The sequence below is a fragment of the Canis lupus genome, chromosome 28, assembly GCF_048164855.1.
Source record: "Canis lupus baileyi chromosome 28, mCanLup2.hap1, whole genome shotgun sequence".
Lineage (NCBI taxonomy): Eukaryota > Metazoa > Chordata > Mammalia > Carnivora > Canidae > Canis > Canis lupus.
In genome coordinates, this window is record NC_132865.1 from 32,612,502 (window position 1) to 32,634,608 (window position 22,107).

At 39.6% G+C, this 22,107-nt stretch overlaps 1 protein-coding gene across 6 annotated transcripts in view; it reads right to left on the reverse strand.

The window, feature by feature from the left end:
• The window catches only part of SDCBP (syndecan binding protein), a 38,625-nt gene extending 32,776 nt beyond the window's left edge, over positions 1-5,849 (reverse strand). For 2 of the 6 annotated variants that reach the window (XM_072804562.1, XM_072804558.1), the window contains exons 1-2: positions 5,704-5,845; positions 4,836-4,965 (exon numbers count right to left, since the gene is read on the reverse strand). The gene's annotated coding sequence lies outside the window, so the exon portion shown is untranslated. Of the gene's footprint in view, positions 1-4,831; positions 4,966-5,703 lie in introns of all 6 variants that reach the window. The other 4 variants (XM_072804560.1, XM_072804557.1, XM_072804559.1 and 1 more) reach the window with 2 other exon arrangements.
• Positions 5,850-22,107: the final 16,258 nt, after the last annotated feature.

A 22,107-nucleotide genomic window follows, 5' to 3' on the forward strand; every position in this document is an offset into this window, starting at 1 on the left:
AACACTGCTGAAAGAAATCAAAGAGGATATAAATAATATGAAGCACACCCCATGTTCATGGATTGATAGACTTAATACTATTAAAATGTATCAGCTAAAGTGACCTCAAGATTCAATGCAATCCTTATCAAAATCACAGTGATTTTTTTTTTTTCGGGGAATAGAAAAACTCATCCTAAAATTTATATGAAGTCTCAAGGGACTCAAACATCCGAAATAATCTTGAAAAAGAATAAAATCAGAAGGCTCATATTCCTGATTTCAAAACTTATTATAAAGCTACAATAATCAAAACTAATCTTTTAGTATAATGGTATACAAATCAACGGGAAAAAACAGCCTAGAAATAAACCCTCACCTATATGGTCAAATGGTTTTTGACAAGAGGGCCAAGACCACTCAATGAATAAAAAAATCTTTCAACAACTGGTGCTGAGAAAATTGGATATCCATGTGCAAAAGCATGAAGATGACCCTTACATAATACTATTTCCAAATTCAACTCAAAATAGATAAAGGAACTAAATTTAAGACCTAAAACAATAAAAACTCTTAGAAGAAAACATAGGAAAGAAGATTTGTAGCCTTGGACTTAACAGTGATTTTTCTGGACATGATACCAAAGACACAGATAACAAAAGAAAATCTAGATACACTGGACTTCATGAAAAATTTAAAATTTTGTACATCAAAAGACAGCATCAACAGAGCAAAAAAGCAACCCACAGAATGGGAGAAAATATCTCCAAATCACTTATCCAATAAAGGATTAATACCTAGAATAGAGAACTACTAAAACTCAACAAGTAAAAAAAACAAACAAACAAAAAAAAACTGGTAAAGGACTTGAATAAACATTTCTCCAAAAAAGATACAAGAATGCCCATAAATACATGAAAAAAAAAAATCTTCAGCACCATTAAGCATTACAAAAATGCAAATCAAAACTGGGAGATTAGGATGGCTACTATCAAAAAAAAAAAAAAAAAGACATGGAGAGAAAACTTGTCAAATACAAGCAGAAGAATGAAACTGGACCAATTTCTCACACCATACACAAAAACTCAAATTGGATTAAAGACCTAAAAAGGGAAACCTGAAACCATAAAATCCCAAAAAAGAGGACAGGCAGTAACGGCTCTCGCATGGGCTGTAGCACCATTTTTCTAGATAAATATCCTAAGGCAAGAGAACCAAAAGCAAAAATAAACTACTGGACTACCTCAAAATAAAAGGTTTCTGCACAGCAAAAGGAACAATCAACAAAAATAAACAGCAACCTACAGAACGGGAGAGGATATTTGCAAATGACATATTGGGTTAGTATTCAAATATATAAAGAACATATATAACTCAAAGACCAAAGAACAAATAATTCATTTTAAAAGTGGGTAGAAGACACGAACATTTCTCTAAAAAAGACATCCAGATGGCCAACAGACACGTGAAAAGGTGTTTAACATGACTCATCACCAGGGAAATGCAAATCAAAACTACAATGAGATATCACTTCACACCTATCAGAATGGTTAAAATCAAAAACACAAGAAAAAAATAAGTGTTGGCCAGGATGTAAGAAAAAGGAACCCTCTTGCATTGTTGGTGGGTATGCAAACTGGTACAGCCACTTTGGAAAACACTATGAAAGTTCCTCAAAAAGTTAAAAATAGAACTACCCTATTATCCAGTAATTGCTCTTCTGGGTATTTACCTAAAAAAAAATACAAAAATGAGTTTAAAGGGATACTGGCACCCCGGTGTTTGCTGCAGCATTATTTACAATAGCCAAAATATGGAAGCAACCCAAGTGTCCATCAACAAATGAATGAAGATGAAGGATGTACACACACACACACACACACACACACACACACAGTGATTAATCAGCCATAAAAAAGAATAACACCCTGTCATTTGCAATGACATGGATAAAGCTAGACAGTACAGTAAGCAAAATAAGAAAAAAGGCAAATACCACATGATTCCACTCATATGTGGAATTTAAGAAACAAATGAACAAAGGGGGAAAAAGGCAAACCAAAAAAACAAGACTCTTAACTATAGAGAACTGACAGTTATCAGAAAGGCAATGGGTGGGAGATGGGTAAAATTGGTGATGGGAATTAAGGAATGCATTTGCACTGGGTGACATATGGTATCATTGAATCACTATACTGTATATCCAAAACTAGTACAACACTGACTATATTGGATTTTTTTTAAGTATCAATTAGCAGGGATGTGGAGAAGCTGGAACCCAGTGCACTGTTGATGGGAATGTAAAACGGTATACCCACTATAAAAAAGTGTGGTAGTTCCACACACAGACACAAAAAAAAAAAAAAAAAAAAAAAAAATATATATATATATATATATATATATATATATATATATATATATATATTTTAATTACCATATGATCCAGCATTCCACTTCTGGGTATACATCCAAAAGAATTAAAATCTGTATCTAAAGAGATATTTGTACACCCATGTTCATAACAGCAATATCCACAAAAGTTCAAACATGGAAGTAATGCAAGTATCTATCTATGGATAAATGGACAAGCAAAATGTGGTATGCACATAAAATGGAACATTATTCAGCTTTAAAATGGAAGGAATTTCTGCAACATGCTGGATGAATCTTGAAGACTTTGTTAGGTGAAATGCACCAATCACAGAATGACAAATACTGTATGATCCCATTTATATGAGGTACTTACTCAAAATTGTAAAGATATAAGGATGGTGACCAAGGGCTGGGGGAAGGAGAGAATGTGGAGTTATTACTAAATGGTTACAGAGTTCCCACTGTACAAGTTGAGTTATTTAAGGACAGATGGTGGTGAGGATTGTACAACATTGTCAATGTTTTTAATACCTCTTAACTACATGCTTAAAAATGGTTAAGATGATAAATTTTGTTATGTGTATTTTATTACAATAAAAAAAGAGGAAGGAGCAGAATATATTTCTATGTTTGTACAGTTATAAGATATCCCTGGATGGATACCTAAGAAACACAAAGCAGTTGGCTCTTATAGAAAGGAAATGTGGTTGGCTGGAGGACTTTTTTTTTTTTTTTTAATTTAATTATTTAAGAGAGAGAGAGAGCAGGGACATGAGCAGAGGCAGGACCAGAGCGGGAAGCTCCTGGCTGAGTGGGGGGCCCAATTCAGGGCTAGATCCCAGGACTTGGGGATCATGACCTGAGCCAAAGGCTGACACTTAACCAAATGAGACACCCCAGTGCCTAAAATATTTAAAGATTTTATTTATTTATTCATGAGAGAGAGAGAGAGAGAGAGAAAAGCAGAGACACAAAGGGAGAAGCAGGCGCCACGCAGGAAGTCCATTGCGGGACTCAATCCAGGCATTCCGGAATCACCCCCTGAGCCAAAGGCAGACGCCCAACCGCTGAGCGACCCAGGCATCCCCAACTGGAGGACCTTTAGAAGGAAGGAAACTACATTTTGAGCCATGTTACTACTGACCTCCTCAAAACCTAAATGTATAAATAATATTGGCAGCACTGGAAAAGAAATTAATAAATGCTAATAATGTAACTATTACTAGATAAAGGACATATTTTAAAGTTGTTCAGAAGAAACTTTTTTTATATAAAATCTTGGCATTTACTACCTAAAAAAAGTACCTAAATCTGACAAAAACAGGAAAAAAAAAAGTTGAGTCATGTTTAATTTAGGTAATGGTTTTATTAAAGAGTACATTCACCTGCCAACTATTTGTAAATTCATCCTCTTCTGGTCATGATTTTTATGTCCTTATAACACTCAAAAATTAGTGTTGTCAGAGTTAAATCTGGATTATAATGGACTATTTCCTGAACATTTTAAAAGACATTCCACTTCCTTATTTTCACTTAGTGGCACAAACCACTTGATCTATAATATTACACACCATTTATTTTTTTAATTTATTTTTTAAGATTTTTAAAAATTTATTTATTCAAGAGAGAGAACACAAGCGGGGGTGGGGGGGCAACAGAGGGAGAGGGAGAAGCAGGCTCCCCACTGACCAGGAAGCCAGACAAGGGGCTGCATCCCAGAACCACGGGATCATGACCTAAGCAGAAGGAAGATACTTGACTGAGCCACCCAGGCGCTCCTAGTACCACCGAAGGAAGAAAAATTGATAGAACTAAACTGGTAACAGAAAACATGAAAAAACTTTTTGTTTCTTTTTTTTTACTGTTTGCCCTTAACCTCAAATAGAAAAGCTAAAGATTGGAAAATCTAGATTTGGAGCCCTGGGTGGCTCTGGGGTTCAGCATCTGCCTCGGGTTCGGGCCGTGATCCTGGAGACCCGGGATCGAGTCCCACATCGGGCTCCCTGCACGGAGCCTGCTTCTCCCTCTGCCTGTGTCTCTGCGTCTCTCTGTGTCTCTCACGAATAAAAAACTTTTAAAAAAAAGTAAAATGTGAATTTTAATCACCTACATACATTGAAGATAAAGCCAACAGCCTGCAGCTGTTTTCAATGTAATTTTCCTTTTTAATCTTTTTTTTTTTTTCAGACACGTAGATGTTAAGTCTGGCAAACCAAATGTACTTTTTTTTTTAAAGATTTTATTTATTTATTCATGAGAAAGACAGAGAGACGCAGAGACACAGGCAGAGGGAGAAGCAGGCTCCCCGCGGGGAGCCCGCTGCGGACTCGATCCCGGGACCCCGGGGTCACGCCCCGAGCCAAAGGCAGACGCTCAAGCCCTGAGCCACGCAGGCGTCCCCCAAGGTACTCTCGAAGGAATGTACTCACACAGAGAAGAAAAAAGAACAACACAGTAAATGAGCAGACGGAGAACATACACACACTAGACAACCCAGAAATCGCCTCCGAGCCCGGTACACTGGAAGACCCGTGATTAAATAATTCCACTTCGGTAAGGACGGAAACTTTCCACATCCATATGCCTTCACTTTCCCATTATTACCAGGAAATCCTGCAATGAAAACTCTGAGTCACGGCACGTCCGGGGATAGCTCCCCGCGCGCACAGCCGCCGCAACGCCTCCTGCGCTCCAACTTCTCCAGGAAGAGGCGCGCCGCGAACCCCCCTCCGCACCCTGCCCGGGAGTCGCGGCTCGGCGCCCCGCACGCACCTCGGCCCCGCCGGCCCCGCCGCCCCGGCCCCCGCCCCCGCCCCCGCGCCCGGGTCGGGACGCAGCGCCGTCCGCGGAAGGCTGGCCCCGCGACTTCGCAGCCAGCCGCCGGCCCCGCCGCTCCCGGGGGCCCTCGGCCAAGGGGAACAAAAAGGCGGAGCGGCCCGGACCCCGGCGCCCGAGCTGCGGGGGCGGCGGGGAGCGGGGGCGGCGGGGGCGGCGGGGAGCGGGGGCGGCGGGGGCGGCGGGGAGCGGGGGCGGGCCGGGCCTCACTGGCCGTCCGTCGCCCGCGGCCCCCGGCGCCCCCCGCCCCCGGACCCCGGCCCGGGCGGGACCTCGAACCCCGCAGCGGCGGCGGGCGGGCGGGCAGAGCGAGCGGCTCGCGCCGACTTTCGCCCCGGGCCCCTCCGGGCGCAAGCAGGGGCGGGGCCCCCGAGGAGAGGGCGTCGCCGCCGCCCCCCGAACACCGCCGAGGCCGAGACGCCCTCCGCCAGCGACCCGCGGCGCCCCCGCCCCCGCCCGCAGTCCCCGCATCCCGACGCGGCCTGAGCGCCCCTTCGCCCGCCCACGGCTGCTCACCTCGGTCGCAGGACCCGCCGCCGCCGCCGCCGCCTCCGGTAACTGGCCGGGACGCCGAGACCCGAGGCGGGGAGAGCCGCGCGCGCCCGAGGACCGCCCGCCAAGCGCGTCACGGCGCCTCCCCCGCCTTCCGCCCGCGCAGGCGCGCGGCCGCGGTCAGGTGACCCAGTCCCCATGGTAACGGGCGGCGGGGGCGGGCGCGGGGGTTGGGGCGCCGAGGGCCGCCCGCCCGCTCCCCGGGTGCGGCTCCGCGCCTTTTCCTCCGGCCGAGGGGCGGTGCGGGGGCGGGTGCCGCGGCCTCGGCGGTGTCCGGCTGCGATGACGCCCGTTTGGCTCCCTCCGCTTCCAGCCCGAGGAGCGGCCGAGATCGCATCCTTGGGGACCTCCTCCCGCCTCTCTACCCCAGCCGTCTTGACCTCTCACTTGACCTCTGCGCTCGCGGGCTCGGAGACTTGCCTGCACGAACCCGTCTCAACCCCTGGCCTCTTCGGTACAACTTTTTTCCTTGGCTTTTATTACTCTTTGTCCATCTGAGCGAAAGTTCATTGGCTGTTCGAGGTTATGTGTGGTACAGCGCACAGGTCATGACCCATATCCTCAGGCAAACGCTAAAAAACTGTGTTTCTCAGGGCTGTATTCCAGGTACCGACCTAAGAACCTGATGTGTATGGCCTCAGTCCCTACATCCCTGCTAGCGCACAGAGGAACAGGCACTAAGTTACCCAGGCTTACCGTAGCTACCAAAGAGCGACAAAGAGTACTTGACGAAATAGCGTTAACTTAGAAGCATTTTATTTCTAGTTATTTAGTGCCGCAACAATTTAACGTGGTAAAACTAATAAAAATCTGAGCATAAAAGAGATGACAAGATGGAAACTTAGAGAGTTTATGGTCTAGCTGATAAAAGACATTTAAAGTTAGACAATAGATTGGTAACGAAGAAATATACCTATTTTTTTCTGTCTTTAAATAATAAACATGTGACATGATTATGAAGAAAATCCAAAAAAGTTAACCAACCCCCCCAAAACTAATAAGCAGTTATAGCAGAGTTGTAGGATACAACTTTGTTAACAAGTTAACATATGCAAAAGCCAATTACTTATATATTCCAGCAATTAGAATTTGAAATTAAAGACATAATGTCACTTACATTAGCACAAAAAAATGAAATACTTAGGTCTAGATCTAACACAATGTGTACAAAATCCATAGGATGAGAATTATAAAATTGGGATGAAAGACCTCAAAGAAGATCCAAATAAGTGGAGAAATAGCCCATGTTTATGAGTAGGAAAATCGAATATTGTCAAGATGTCAGTTCTTCCCAACTTGATAGATTTGACACAATCTCAATTAAAATCCTAGCGAGTTATTGTTTGGACATCAACAAAATAAGCAAAGTAATCCTAAAGTTTTTATGGGAAAGACAGAAGTCCCAGAAGAGCCAATCAACACTGAAGAAGAGGAATAAAGTCACAGGCCAAAGTACCAAGACTTACTAGAAAACCACAGTATTCAAGACAGTGTGGTATTGACAAAAGACTAGAAAAATAGATCAGTGGAACAGAATACAGAGCCCAAAAATAGACTCATGCAAATACATTCAGTAGATCTTTGGCAAAGGCACTAAGGGGATAGTATTTTCAACAAATGGTGCTGAAACAACTGAACGCCCCATGCAAAGAAAAAAAAAAGTTTGCACCTTTTGCAAAACTTACTTTGAAATGGATCATTAACCTAATTTTATTTATTTTTTTAAATTCTTTTATTTTTTATTTTTTTAGATTTTATTTATTTATTCATGAGAGACGCAGAGAGAGAGACACAGACACAGGCAGAGGGAGAAGCAGGGAGCCCAATGTGGGACTCCATCCCAGATCTCCAGGATCCCCCCCACCCCCACAGAAGGCGGCACCTAAACTGCTGAGCCACCCAGGCTGCCCTACCTAATTTTAAAAGGCAAAACTAAACTTCTCAAAGATAACATAGGAGAAAATCTAGGTAACCTTGGGTTTGGTCACAAGTTTTTAGATACAACAAAAACACAATCCATGAAAGAAAAATTTACAAGTTAGACTTCACTAAAATGTAAAACTTTGGCTCTGTGGAAGATGCTGTTTATAAAAGGAAAAGGCAAGCCACAAAGTAGGAGAAAATATTTGCAAAATACATATCTGATAAGGGGACTGTATTCAAAATATTCAAAGAGCACCTGAACCTCGACAACAGGAAAACAACCCTATTTAAAACTGGGCAAAAGATCTGAACAGACAGCTCACCAAATAAGATATACAAATGGCAAGTATGTGTATGGAGAGGACATTCGAGAAATGCAAATTAAAAAAACAATGAAATACCACTGCATACCTATTAGAAAGGCTAAAATCCAAAATACTGACAATACCAAATGTGAAGTGAGGATATGGAGCAACAAGAATGTTTATTCATTGCTGGTGGGAATGTAAAATGGTACACCCACTTTGGAAGGTAATTTGGAAGTTCTTTTTTTTTTTTAATTTAGTTTTTAGATTATGCAAGTAATTTCAAAGTTCTTACACAGACCAACATAGTCTTGCCATATAAACCAGTTATCATGCTCATGGATATTTGCTCAAATGAGTGGAAAACTTATGTCCACAGAAAACTCTGCACATGGTGGTCCCTGGGTAGCAGGCAGGTTAAGCTTCTGCCTCTTGGTTTCTGCTCAGGTCATGATTTTGGAGTCTTGAGATCAAGCTCCATGGTGGGCTCCATGCTCCGCATGGAGTCTGCTTGGGATTCTTTCTCTCCCTCTCCCTCTGCCTCTCCTGCTCGTGCTCTCTCTCAAGTACATAGATAAATCTTTAAAAACAAATGGAAAAAACTGCACATGAATATTTATAGCTGCTTTATTCATAATTGCTCCCAAACTGGAAGCAAACATGGTATCATTTAATAAGTGAATGGATAAACTGTGGTACATCCATACTATGGAATATTAATAAGCAACAAAAAGAAATGAGCTATCAAGTCATGCAGGGACGTGGAGGAACTTTAAATGCACATTGCTATGTGAAAGCAGACTGTAGAAAGGCTACATACTGCATGATTCTGACTATATGACATTATGGAAAAGGTGAAATTACAGAGACAGTAAAGAAATAATTGCCAGAAGTTTGGGCAATAAGGAGAAAGATAAGTAGGTAAAACACAAGACGGTGAAGCTATTTTGTATGATATCATAATGGTAGACAATAATATTAGCATTTGTCAAAAGCCATACAACAGTATGTGGTGTGCATGTGTGTGTGTGTGTGTGTGTGTATATATATATATATATATATATATATATATATATATATATATATTAGTCTTTGTCTCCAGTTCCTGGATCAATGCTTCAGAAATGCTTTTGAGTTTCAGAAGTGATAGGTGTGTCCTAATGAGGTGGCTAATGGCTATAGGGGGAAGGAGCCCTAGATAACTCCAGGATGGAGGCTGGTTGCCAGGAAGATGAAGCATTTGAATAGAGTTGGAACTTTTAGCCCCAGCTCCCCACACTTAAGGAAGAGAGTGCACTGGAGAGTGAGTTCATACACAGGTTTCCAGATAGAAGAAATAGGTCCTGTGCTCATGACTGAGAATCAGAATGGATTGGACTTCTCAACAGAAATGCTTGAAGCCAGGAGACAATGGAACAATGCCTTCAAAATCACAAGGGAAAGTGATTTCTGGAGCACTTGGGTGGCTCAGTGGTTGAGCGTCTGTCTGCCTTTGGCTCAGGTCATGATCCTGGGGTCCTGGGATCGAGTTCTGCATCAGGCTCCCCACAGGAAGCCTGCTTCTCCCTCTGCCCATGTCTCTGCCTCTTTCTGTGTGTCTCTCTCATGAGTAAATAAAATCTTTAATAAAAAGAGGGCAGTGATTTCTAACCTAGAAGTCTACACTGCAGCAGATGAGATCATTTGAGAGTGATAAATGAAGACTTTTGTATAAATACTACAAAGTAAAAAAAATAATAAATAAATAAATAAATAAATACTACAAAGTATCATAAAGTCAGGGATGCCTGGATGGCTCAGCGGTTGAGCATCTGCCTTCGGCTCAGGGCATGACCCTGAGATCCAGGGATTGAGTCCCACATCAGGCTCCCTGTGAGGAGGCTACTTCTCCCTCTGTCTGTGCCTCTGCTTCTCTCTGTGTTTCTCATGAATAAATAAATAAAATCTTTTTTAAAAATCATAGTCTATGTCTCGTGTTCTCTTTATCAGAAGGTAACTGACAAAGTAAATGTGCATTTGTGGCATGAAAGAATACGATAAGGGCAAGGAAAAGGGGGTGAAGAGTTTCCCACAACACAGAGGCTTCAGCATCAGAAAGGCAAACATAGTTGAAGGATGTCGTCAAAGGGAGATCCTCAAATGACAGCTATGCAAAAGGCAAAAAGAGCAATCCCATTTGAAGCTGGATGATAGAGGGCTCTAGAGGGAATGTCTCCAGGAAAAGTAACATATTTGAACAAGAGATTCCTGCTTCTGGGAGAGGGGAGATGAATTAATAAATCAGAGTACAAAGCAGCGGAAAAAAATGAGGCAAATTGACCAAGAAAAGACATATAATCGTATCACTTTACATGACTCATCTTTGAAGAATATTTATGTAGATACAGTAAGATGAACATATTATTTATTAGTTTAGACCCAAACCATGATCGCAGGTTAGCTGCAGACATTAATGTAGTTACTTTCCAGAACATGTTATTTTCTTTGGACTTTGGTCTGATACAAAAACAGATCCACAAATATGAATATACTCTAACAATTACCGTGGTAGGGTATGCCTAACCAAAGATATTACTACGTATTAAATCTCTTTGGGGCACCTCGGTGGCTCAGTTGTTGAACATCTGCCCTTGGCTCAGTTCATGATCTCAGGATTTGGAGATAGAGTCCTGCATCACGTTTCCTGTGAGGAGCCTGCTTCTCTCTGCCTGTGTCTCTGCCCTCTCTCTCTCTCTCTGTCTCTCATGAATAAATAAACTCCTAAAAAAAATAAAATTTCTTTATATTCTTTGCTATAAAGTTCAGTATTCTTATTTTAAAAATAACCTCTTGGATCTCTTCCTGGCTTTTAATGTTGTTTATGGGTAGGAGTAAAGATAAGAATGATCATGATACTTTTTTATTCAATTTTCAGAACTGAGAACTTTGTCTTTTTAAGGTCCTTGAAATACTAATAATGAATAGTACTATCCTAATTAGCATTGTTGCTATTTCTAAAGATTTAATTTTACCATAAAGAGCAAAAATAGTTTCTCACTCACAGGTCACCTGCTCTATTGAATTATGCAACTTCCTCTTCTTTTTTAAAATCCCAGCCACATGACAAACCAGACTCCCCTAAACTCTTTATGATGTTAACTTTCATTCCGGAACACATTTCCTTCCTCGGGGTTTTACATCAACACGATTATGAACAATGTTTTATTGAACAGTTAAACCACCACTAGAAAGCTCCTCAGCTGACTTTCTTGAAACAAACTTATTTATGCACATTTTAGAGAATCACACTTAAAAGAGATTATCTTTCTGGAAAACAGATAAATTATATTTTGTCAAGTCAGTCACTTTTTCAATGTACATGGGGTGCTCCCTATTTAAAAAGAACATTGAATTAAAGACACTTGTGAAAAGCAATTATTTCTTAGTAAATATTACTTTTTAAGTTTGGAGTTAGTATAACTGGTTATTTTATAATATAACATTCATGTGTAAATATGAATAGTCTCTGTTGTTAAATTACCATTTTCCCAGGTACTTACAATTCTTACAAAGCTACTTTTTAAAAAGTTTTTATCTTAATTCCAGTTAATTAGCATACTGTGTTATATTAGTTTCAGGGGAACAATATAGTGATTCAACACGTCCATACATCACCCTGTGTTCATCTCAACAAATACACTCCTTCATCCCCATCTCCTATATCACCCATCCCCCACCATCCACCAGTTTGTTCTGTATAATTAAGAGTCTGTTTCTTGATTTGTCTCTCTCTCTCTTATTTTTTTTCCTTTTGCTTATTTGCTTTCTTTTCTTTCTTAAATTCTCACATATGAGTGAAATCACATGGTATTTGTCTTTCTCTGATTAACTTATTTCACTAAGCATTATACTCTAGTACCATCCGTGTCATTGCATGTGGCAAGATTTCATTCTTTCTTATGGCTGAATAATTTTCCATAGTATATATACATAGCATGTATATACCACATCTTCCATATCCATTCCTCAATCGATGGGACACTTGGGCTGCTTCCATATCTTAGCTATTGTATATGAAGCTGCCATAAACATAAGGGTGCATGTATCCCTTTGAATTAGTATTCTTATATTCTTTTACAAAGCTATTTTTAAATTTTTTTCATCATAGATTATTTTGCCAGAGTGAAGTGGTCATCAGTACTAAAAATTCTGTCATAGTCATGAGGCACACCTTTCACAGGTAATAAAAATATTGTTGGATGACATACCAATATGTTAAATATAACTTGTAAAAATGATTAAATTAACTTACAGTATGGTATTTGACTTTCCTTTCAAAGATGTGTGTTGAATTCTGTTTCCCTAAAATATTTAAATTTTACCATATTTAAAAAGTTCTCTCCTCCACAAAACAAATATTCTAGGGGTCTGCTGAAAAATTTTCAAGCAAAACTAAAGTGAAATGTGACTTAAAAAAGGAGTTGCAGTTGTCAACTGGGTCATTTGCTTTATTCCAAGGTTTTATTTTCGATATTCTTTCACTAACCATGATGAATAATTCTTACAAGGAGCGAAATTTAAATATATTTTAATACGCACTTGATCTATGGATTCTTACACAGAAAATATAAAGAAATAGAAATGGTCAATAATATACAAGAATTTGCTATAGCCCACTTGAAATAGCTATGTTGGTAAAAGGACATAGCTCTTTTTCTTCATCAGTGTCCAAAACAATCATTAAAGGAGCACTATAATACATTGAGTCCACTTATATTTGATTTAATTTTTTATAATACCTGGACTATTTAAGAGCACCTGGGTTCTATTAAGAAAGTAAAATCATTAAAGTCTCTAAATGCATCCATGGACCACAGGAGATGTGCCAAATTAATATTTGGGTTACCCTGCGCTCCATCAGTTATTAGCTGGGTGTTCCTCTACCACACAGGACAGTACTCTTTCAGTATAGTAAAAATTGTATTTGCTATTAACTGTGGAATTCTATCTGGGATTCCTCCCTAAACTGTGAAAGCACACACCCTAAAAAAGGATGCCAAATGCTTTGTTCCAAGTTCCACTTGGCCAAAAGTGTTCCAGATGTTCAGAATCAACCGTATTAGTTGCATTTAGACAGCCAGGAAAATGCTTAATTTCTGAACTGTATTCATATGGAAAATTACTATAGTTTCAAACATTTAGTCTCTTGTGTGTGGATAATGAGGCAATTGTATTAATTTGACCCTTGGATGGCACCCTCATCCTTCAGCTCTTGCCATAGTCCTTACCATATAATTTTACATGTAATCAGAAGTGGTTTTGTCTTTGCTTTTCTTCCCTGTTGTTTCTTCTGTGTAATCATTACTTCATCTTATAGAAACTTCCTGAGGGCTGGGGCGACGCTTGAAATGGTCTTTGATGCTTGGCACAATGCCTGAGGAACAGAAATTTTTCTATAATGCTAGAATTACTGTATTTTTCTGTTCCTAGGATCCACATTATCTTTCACATTTTAACAACTAAGTACATAAGATTTCTGTAATAATCAATGTCAATAGACTATTTCAGCTGCCAGGCCAAAGAGAGTAAGTTGAGACGTTTTTTTGGCTTCCGCATGTAGCCATGCCCAGAAGTAACCCTTGAACGCTTTGTCACCTGGCTGCATTGTTTGCATTCTTACCACTCCAGCTGTTAAATTTTTAACATAAAGTCTGGATTCCTTGTTGTCACGGAAAGTGCCTTTAAAAGGTTACACAGTGAAGTAACTAAAAACCACAAGATAAGCAGCAGATTGCCTATGCAATTAAAGGCAACTTGAAGCGCCCAGGTGGCTCAGTTGGTTGAGTGTCCGACTTAATTTCAGCTGAGGTCATGATCTCAGGGTCATGGGATCAAGCCCTGTGGCCGGCTCCACACTGAGCATGAAGTCAGCTTAAGATTCTTTCTCTCCCCCTCTGCTCCTCCCCCTACCTCACATGGGCTTCTGGGCATGTGTGCTCTCACTCTCATAAATGAATGAATTAATTAATTAATTAATTAATTAATTAATGAAAACAAAATAAGGCCAGAAAGAGAATTTCAATACCTCACCTACATGTTTATTTTAAATTATTTTATTATTTTTTTCATCATAAGTGTACCCTTTCATCCCAATCACCTATTTCACCATCTCCCAACCCACCTCCCCTCTGATAACCATCAGTTTGTTCTCTATAGTTGAGAGTCTATTTTCTTGATTTCTCTTTCTCTTTTTTCCCCTTTGTTCTTTTATTTTTTATTTTTTAAGATTTTATTTTTTCATGAGACACACACACACACACACACACACACACACACACACACAGAGGCAGAGACACAGGCAGAGGGAGAAACAGGCTCCATGCAGGGAGCCCAACATGGAACTCGGTCCCTGGTCCCCAGGATTAGGCCCTGGGCTGAAGGCGGCACTAAACCGCTGAGCCACCCGGGCTGCCCTGTTCTTTTATTTTGTTTCTTAAATTCCACATGTGAGTGAAATCATATGGTATTTGTCTTTCTCTGTCTGACTTATTTTACTTAGCATTATACTCTCTAGCTTTATCCATGTCACTGCAAATGGCAAGATTTTATTTCTTTATAATATTTATAATATTCCATTGTGTGTATTATATATATAATGCATATTATATATATATGATATATATACAACATCTTCTTCATCCATTCATCAATAGATGGGCTTTGGTCTACTATAGTTTGGCTATTGTAAATAATGCTGCAATAAACATGGGGGTGCATATATCCCTTTGAACTCATGTTTTTGTATTTTTTTGGTAAATGCCTAGTAGGGCAGTTACTGGATCATAGGTAGTTCTATTTTTAATTTTTTGAGGAAACTCCATAGTGTTTACCAGAGTGCTGCACCAGTTTGCATTCTCACCAATAGTGCATGAGAGTTCCTATTTCTCCACATCCTTGCCAACACTTGTTTCTTGTGTTTTTGATTTTAGTCATTTTGAGAGGTGTGAGGTGATGTCTCATTGTGGTTTTGATTTGCATTTCCCTGATGATGAGTGACATTCACATGTCTGTTGGCCATCTGGATGTTTTCTTTGGAGAAATGTCTGTTTGTGTCTTCTGCCCATTTTTAAATTGAATTGTTTATTTTTTGGATTTGAGTTGTATAAGTTCTTTATATATTTTGGATACTAATCTTTTATTGGATAGGTCATTTGCAAATATCTTCTTCCAGTCAGCTGCCTTTTGGTTTTGTTGATTGTTTCTTTTGCTGTGCAGAAACTTTTTATTTTGATGTGGTTTTTACTTTTGCTTTCATTTTTTCTTTTGCCTCAGGAGACATATCTAGAAAAATGTTGCTGCAGCCAATGTCAGAGCCATTGCTGCCTGGCTATCTTCTAGGATTTTTATGGTTTCAGGTCTCACATTTAAGTTTTTAATTCATTTTGAGTTTATTTTTGTGTATAGTGAAAGAAAGTGGTCCTGTTTCATTCTTTTACATGTAGCTGTCCAGTTTTCCCAACACCATTTGTTGAAAAGACTTTTTCCCATTGTGTATTCATTCCTCCTTTGTCGAAGATTAATTGGCCATAAAATTATGGGTTTATTTCTGGGTTTTCTATTCTATTTTATTGGTCTATGTGTCTATTTTTATGCCAGCATCATACTATCTTAATTACTACCACTTTGTGTTATAACTTGAAGTCTGAAATTGTAATGCCTCCAGCTTTTCTTTTTCGTTTTCAAGATTGCTTTGTCTGCTTGCGGTCTTTTGCATCTCCATCGAAGTTTTGGATTTTTCTAGTTCTGTGAAAAATGCTGGTGGTATTTTGATAGAGATTGCATTAAATGTGTAGATTGCTTTGGATAGTATAGATATTTTAACAATATTTGTTATTCCAATCCATGAGCAAGAAATGTCTTTCCATTTCCATTTCTTTGCATTGTTTTGAATTTCTTTCAAGACATGTTTTAGTTTTCAGAATACAAGCCTTTCACCTCTTTAAGTTTATGCCTAGATATTTTGATTGTTTTCAATATAATTGTAAATGAGATTATTTAATTACTTTCACTTTCTGCTGCTTTATTATTAGTGTATAGGAATGCAACAGATTTCTGTACAATGATAGACTTTACTGAATTTATCAACTCTAGTAGTTTTTTGGTGGAGTCTTTTGTTTTATATACATAGTATCATGTCATCTGCAAATAGTGAGAATTTAATTCTTCCTTATCAATTTGAATGCCTTTCATTTCTTTATGTTGTGTAATGGCTATGGCTAGGACTTCCAGTACTGTGTTGAATAAAGTGGTAAGAGTGGACATCCTCGTCTTGTTCCTGACCTTAGGGAGAAAGCTCTCAGTTTTACACCATTGTGTATGATGTTGGTTGTGGGTTTTTCATATCATATTGAGATATACTCCCTCTAGACCTACTTTGCAGAGGTTTTCTTGTTTGTTTTTTTTATCATGAACTGACATTGTACTTTGTCGAATGCTTTTTATGCATCTACTGAAATGATCATATGCTTTTTTATCCTTTTTCTTGATGATGTGATGTATTGTGTCAATTGATTTGAGAATCTTTTTAAAAAGATTTTACTTATTCATGAGAGACACAGAGAGAGACAGAGAGAGGCAGAGACACAGGTAGAGTCTCCATGCAGAGAGCCCGATGTGGAACTCGATCCCCGGGATGCTGGTATCGTACCCTGAGCCGAAGGCAGACGTTCAACACAGGCACGCTGATTTGAGAATATTGAATCGCCTTGCACCACTTGATCATGGTGTATGATTTTTTAAATGTATTGTTGGATCCAGCTTGCTAATATTTTGTTCAGAATTTTTATATCTGTATTCATGAGAGATACTGGCCTGTAGTTCTCCCTTTTTTTGTGGTATCTTTTCTTGTTTTTGGTATCAGGATGATACGAGTCTCATAGAATGAATTTGGGAGTTTTCCTTTCTCTTGTATTTAATGGAATAGTTTGAGAAGAATAGGTATTAACTTGCAAGTATTTTAAAAGGTTGTCTTTCTATAAAGTCCCACCTTCTGCAAGGAAGGCCTACATTGCAATTAACCTAATATCTGACAAAGAGGTATATAAGGTAAGCAAGGAATCTTTTAGGAGCAAGATCTTGGCTGAGCCTAGGAAACTGGGAGAAATAGGTAGGTATACCGTTGCTATTTGAAGCCAAAGGTCTGGATAAGGATATTCAGAAAGAACAAGTAGATCATCAGAATTTTACACCTCTGGGAGAAGTGCAGAGATGGCTCTTCTTGACCAGGGTTTGGGGAGGTAAAGAAGCCCTCTAGGAGCTATGCCACAGGCACAGAAGTATGAAGTATTCCATGTGCCTAGGACAAGTAAATCTATTAAAACTGCAGGATTGTTACTGGAACTCTTGAAATGTAACAGGCTGACATCCATTTTTCTATTCTTTGGTCCTAATGGCCAGTGTAGGATGTGTGATCCACACTATATGGTGGGAGGTGCAAATACTGTCTTAATCTCTCATTTCTCAAATCAAGTTAGGACTGGCATGGGATGGCTGGGTGGCTCAGTGGTTGAGGGTGTGCCTTCGGCTCAGGTCATGATCCTGGAGTCCTAGAAGCAGTCCCACAGCCTGCTTCTCCCTGTGCCTGTGTCTCTGACTCTCTCTGTGTGTCTCTCATGAATAAAGAAATAAAACTTAAAGAAAAAGTTAGGACTTGCTTTCTTGGTCTTATAGGTAATCCTTCCCAGTGTCCCCAGTAGAACTACAAGATACCTTTATATGTTAATTTTTCTATGCTCAAGCATATCTCATCATTTGCACGTCCAAGGAACCCCATCTGTGCAATTTGTCTCCTGTCAGTTGAGGGAGGTTTCTTAGGGATCACTATCACCCTAGACCCTACCCCAGGCTCTATCCTGAGCCCCTGACTCCTGCATCCTGCCATTCATGCTTTTATTCTGCAAGAGTATATCCTCTAGTAGCCTCCTGAGAAAAAAAGCATGAAGCGTAAAATGGCATTTTTCAAGACTTTTTTTCTAGATGATAAAGGAGAATGAAATTGTAGAAGCTAGCAGGTTGGAAAGCCAATTGTGACTGAAGAACTAGTGGTAAGTTGTGAAAGAAGAATATTGTATTAGTTATAGTTTGCTGTAGAACTATTCTTCTTGCTTTCTTAGTATAGCTAGTCTGTTTTAAAAAATAAAATCATGTATGCATTCATTTAAAGCTTTGCATTCTACAAAAACATGTGCTAAAAACAAAAGGAACATATGGGATAAATAGGGTTGATTGAGGCAGACCATACTGTCCAACTTTACAATAGGAGTGCTAACAAAAAAAAAAAAATCTATTTCTTTTATTTTTTAAAACTTTTAAAAAGATTTTATTTATTTATTTGACAGAGAGTACATGAGCAGAGGGAGCACCAGGCAAAGGGAGAGGGAGAAGCAGGCTTCCTGCTGAGTAAGGAGCTTAATGCAGGGCTCAATCTCAGGGTCCTGAAATCATGACCTGAGCCAAAGGTAGATGCTTAACCAACTGAGCCACTCAAGTGCCCCAAACATCTATGTTTTCAAAAGATTTTATTCATCTATTTAGAGAGAGAGAGAGTCCACATGCACATGAGGAGGGGCAGAGGGAGGGGGCAAAAAGAGCATCTCAAGCAGACTGTGCTGAGGCCTCGATCTCACAACCCTGAGGCCATGACCTGAGCCAAAACTAAGAGTCAGATGCTTGACCAAATGAGCTATCCAAGTGCCCCATTTTTTTTTAAATGGCTCAATTAGTCTCCACTAGCAACCTGGCCTGTGTAGTCTTTGAATTTGGGGGCTTATACTTTCTTCCTTAAAATACAGGGGCTTTGGGCAGCCCTGGTGGCTCAGTGGTTTAGCTCCACCTTCAGCCCAGGGCCTGATCCTGGAGACCTGGGATCCTGTCCCATGTCAGGCTCCCTGCAGGAAGCCTGCTTCTCCCTCTGCCTGTGTCTCTGCCTCTGTGTGTGTGTGTGTGTGTGTGTGTGTGTGTGTGTGTGTGTCATGAGTAAATAAATAAAACCTTTAAAAAAATACAGGGGCATTTGCTTCTAAGAGACCATATTTATCAAAATTAAAAATATGATTCAGGAAGCTACATTTTTTTTAAAATACAGAAGGAAATATTGTTGCAACCTCCTTATGTCTTCACAGGTTTAGCAAATAGCTTAATATAGGGAAACGGGTGGCATTTCTTGAACTACTCAGCCAGCTCTTGCTTTCACTAAAGGAAGCTATCTGTAGGATTTCTTTATTAAGGCGTTCATATGTTGTTGCTAAGGCTTGCTCTTTAATTGTAGAGGAAGTTTGCTCTGGATTTCTTGGAAATCACATGCTGGGAAAAATTGTTTATGAACAAAGTGACTTCTGCATTATTACACTGATATCATTTCCCTACTTATCAGTTGTCTATGAGCTAATTTGTGTCGCCAAAACACATGTGATAGAAGAATAGATCGTACATTTTGTTCTTTGAAAGACTTTAGGAGGGCACCTGAGTGGTTCAGTCGGTTAAGCGTCTGCCTTCAGCTCAGGGCATGATCCTGGGGTCCTGGCATGAAGCCCCATATTGGGCTCACTGCTCAGCAGGGACCCTGCTTTCCCCCTCCTTCTTCATCCTTCTCTTCTCCCTCTCCCTCTTTTCTCTGCTCATGCTCTCTCTCTCTCTCATAAATAAATAAATAAATAAATAAATAAATAAATAAATAAATAAATAAAATATTAAAAAAAAAAAGACTTTAGGGAATACACCAGCTCTAGAATCTTAACACTGTTTTGTTTTGTTTACCCATTTCCTCAATCTTCTCTCCATGTTTCTTTTCTTCTGTTCTCTACAAGCAAGGAAAACTATCCCTGATTTTGTTAGGATTATGTTCGGATACATACAGAAATCTAAAATAAAGTGGCTTAAACAATATGGATATAATTTTTCTTACATACAAACAATCCAGAGTAAAATGATGCAAAATTCCTGCTCCGTTCCACCCATCATATTTACATTCCAAACACAGGAAAGAGGAAGAGCCAATGTGCCAAAGGGCACAGGTCCCTTCCTTTTGTGGCGCCTTCTTAGAAGCCTTAGAGAATACTTCTATTATATCTCACTGGCCACATCTAATTATAAAAGGGTCTAAGAAATATCATCTTATAGCCAAGCATATTTCCCAGGGTTCTTTTATTAAGGAAAAGGGGAGAATGGGTAATGTAAGGCAATCAGGATTCTTTGATGCAGTATTACTTCAAAATAATTCATATATATTGAGCATTTTCAATATGCCAAACACTGTGTCACTTGATATCTACCATTAAAGATACATGACAGTATGATGGGTGTAGTTAGTCATAAGAATTCATGGTAAGTCAGAGAACAAGAACCCAAGCCCAGTCATAGAAGGATGCCTTACCAAAGAGTACATAACCCAAACTCACATTTGTTTAACTTTTCTCTTTGTAATTGCTACTTGCTTCATGGTCAGCCCAGGACAGAAAAATCACCTTGAAGCAGATTTTTCTTATGTGGGGGAAGGGCAAGAGGTAATTAAGGAATTCAGAGATTTTTTAGAGGAAAGAAAGCTGTATTCCTTTTTTTTTAAGATTTATTTATTTATTTTTGAGAGAGCATGAGAGCACAAGTGGGGGGAGGGGCAGAGGAAGAGGGAGAGAAATCCTCAAGAGCCCTAAGCAGAGCTGAATCCCAGGACCCCCAAAGATCATGACCTAAGCCAAAATCAAGCGTCGGATGCTTTTTTTTTTTTTTTTTTTTATTTATGATAGTCATACAGAGAGAGAGAGAGAGGCAGAGACATAGGCAGAGGGAGAAGCAGGCTCCATGCACCGGGAGCCCGACGTGGGAATCGATCCTGGGTCTCCAGGATCGCGCCCTGGGCCAAAGGCAGGCGCCAAACCACTGCGCCACCCAGGGATCCCAAGCGTCAGATGCTTAACCGACTGAGCCACCCAAGAACCCCAAGGAAGCTCTATTCTAATTCTTGTTCTCTAAGATTTGAAGTTATGGACATCTTCCAGAATCAACCAAGCTAGGTATAGGGAATAGGGCCCCTGAAATAGAGTGACTATAAAGATGAGGGTGAACTAGCCCTGCCACTGAAGCAGAGAGAGAGAAGCAAAGGGATGGCACATCTGGGTCATGGCAAGTTGGGTCTGAGGATATATTCTAGTAAATGAAACAATGACTCTAAAAATGAGGGATATATATATGGGATATGAGAAATAGTGGAAATACCAACAAAACATTTAAAGTCTGATAATTGGTGTATAATGTGAAAACAGCTAAAGCTTTAAAACAACAAAGTGGAACTTATTGAAAATTATCTCCATGTAGGAGATTCTGGGACATTAGAAGGAAGGAAATCAAATCATTCAATTTTTCTTATGTTTGAGAACATAAAAAGACACCAAATATCTCTAGATGTTACTAGAAGAATACAAATTAAATATATGTGTTAAAAATATGAGTACAAGCACTATTAACATTGAAATTATATATGTATATATATTAGGTGTTGGGAAGATATATAATATTAATAGATATAGAGGGGTGCCTGGGTGGCTCAGGGGTTGAGTGTCTGCCTTTGGCTCAGGTTGTGATCCTGGGGTCCTGGGATTGAGTACCACATCAGGCTCTCCACAGGGAGTCTGCTTCTCCCTCTGCCCGTGTCTCTGCCTCTCTCTCTCTGTGTGTCTCATGAACAAACAAATAAAAATCTTTAAAAAAATAATATAGATATCTCTCTCTCTCTCTCTCTCTCTCTCTCTATATATATATATATATATTACAAGAAAGAATGAAAATTAAGTATACAGAGAAAAGAAAAACCAATCCAACAATGGTAGGAAGGGGATAAGGAACAAGAAAGAGTGATAACTGGCAAATAAAAAGTAGGATAGGAAGATATGAGAAACAAAAATAAACATGAAATAGTTTCATCCTATTAAAAGACAGATGCTCTCCAGGGAGCCTGGCTGGCTCAGTCCCTAGAGCATGTGACCTTTGACCTCAGGGTTGTGAGTTTGAGACTCACAGGTTGGGGATGGTGTCTACTCAAAAAAAAAGAAAAGTGGAAGCTCTTTTACTGTGGGGGATAAAAACAAACTCCAACTCTTTGATATTAAAA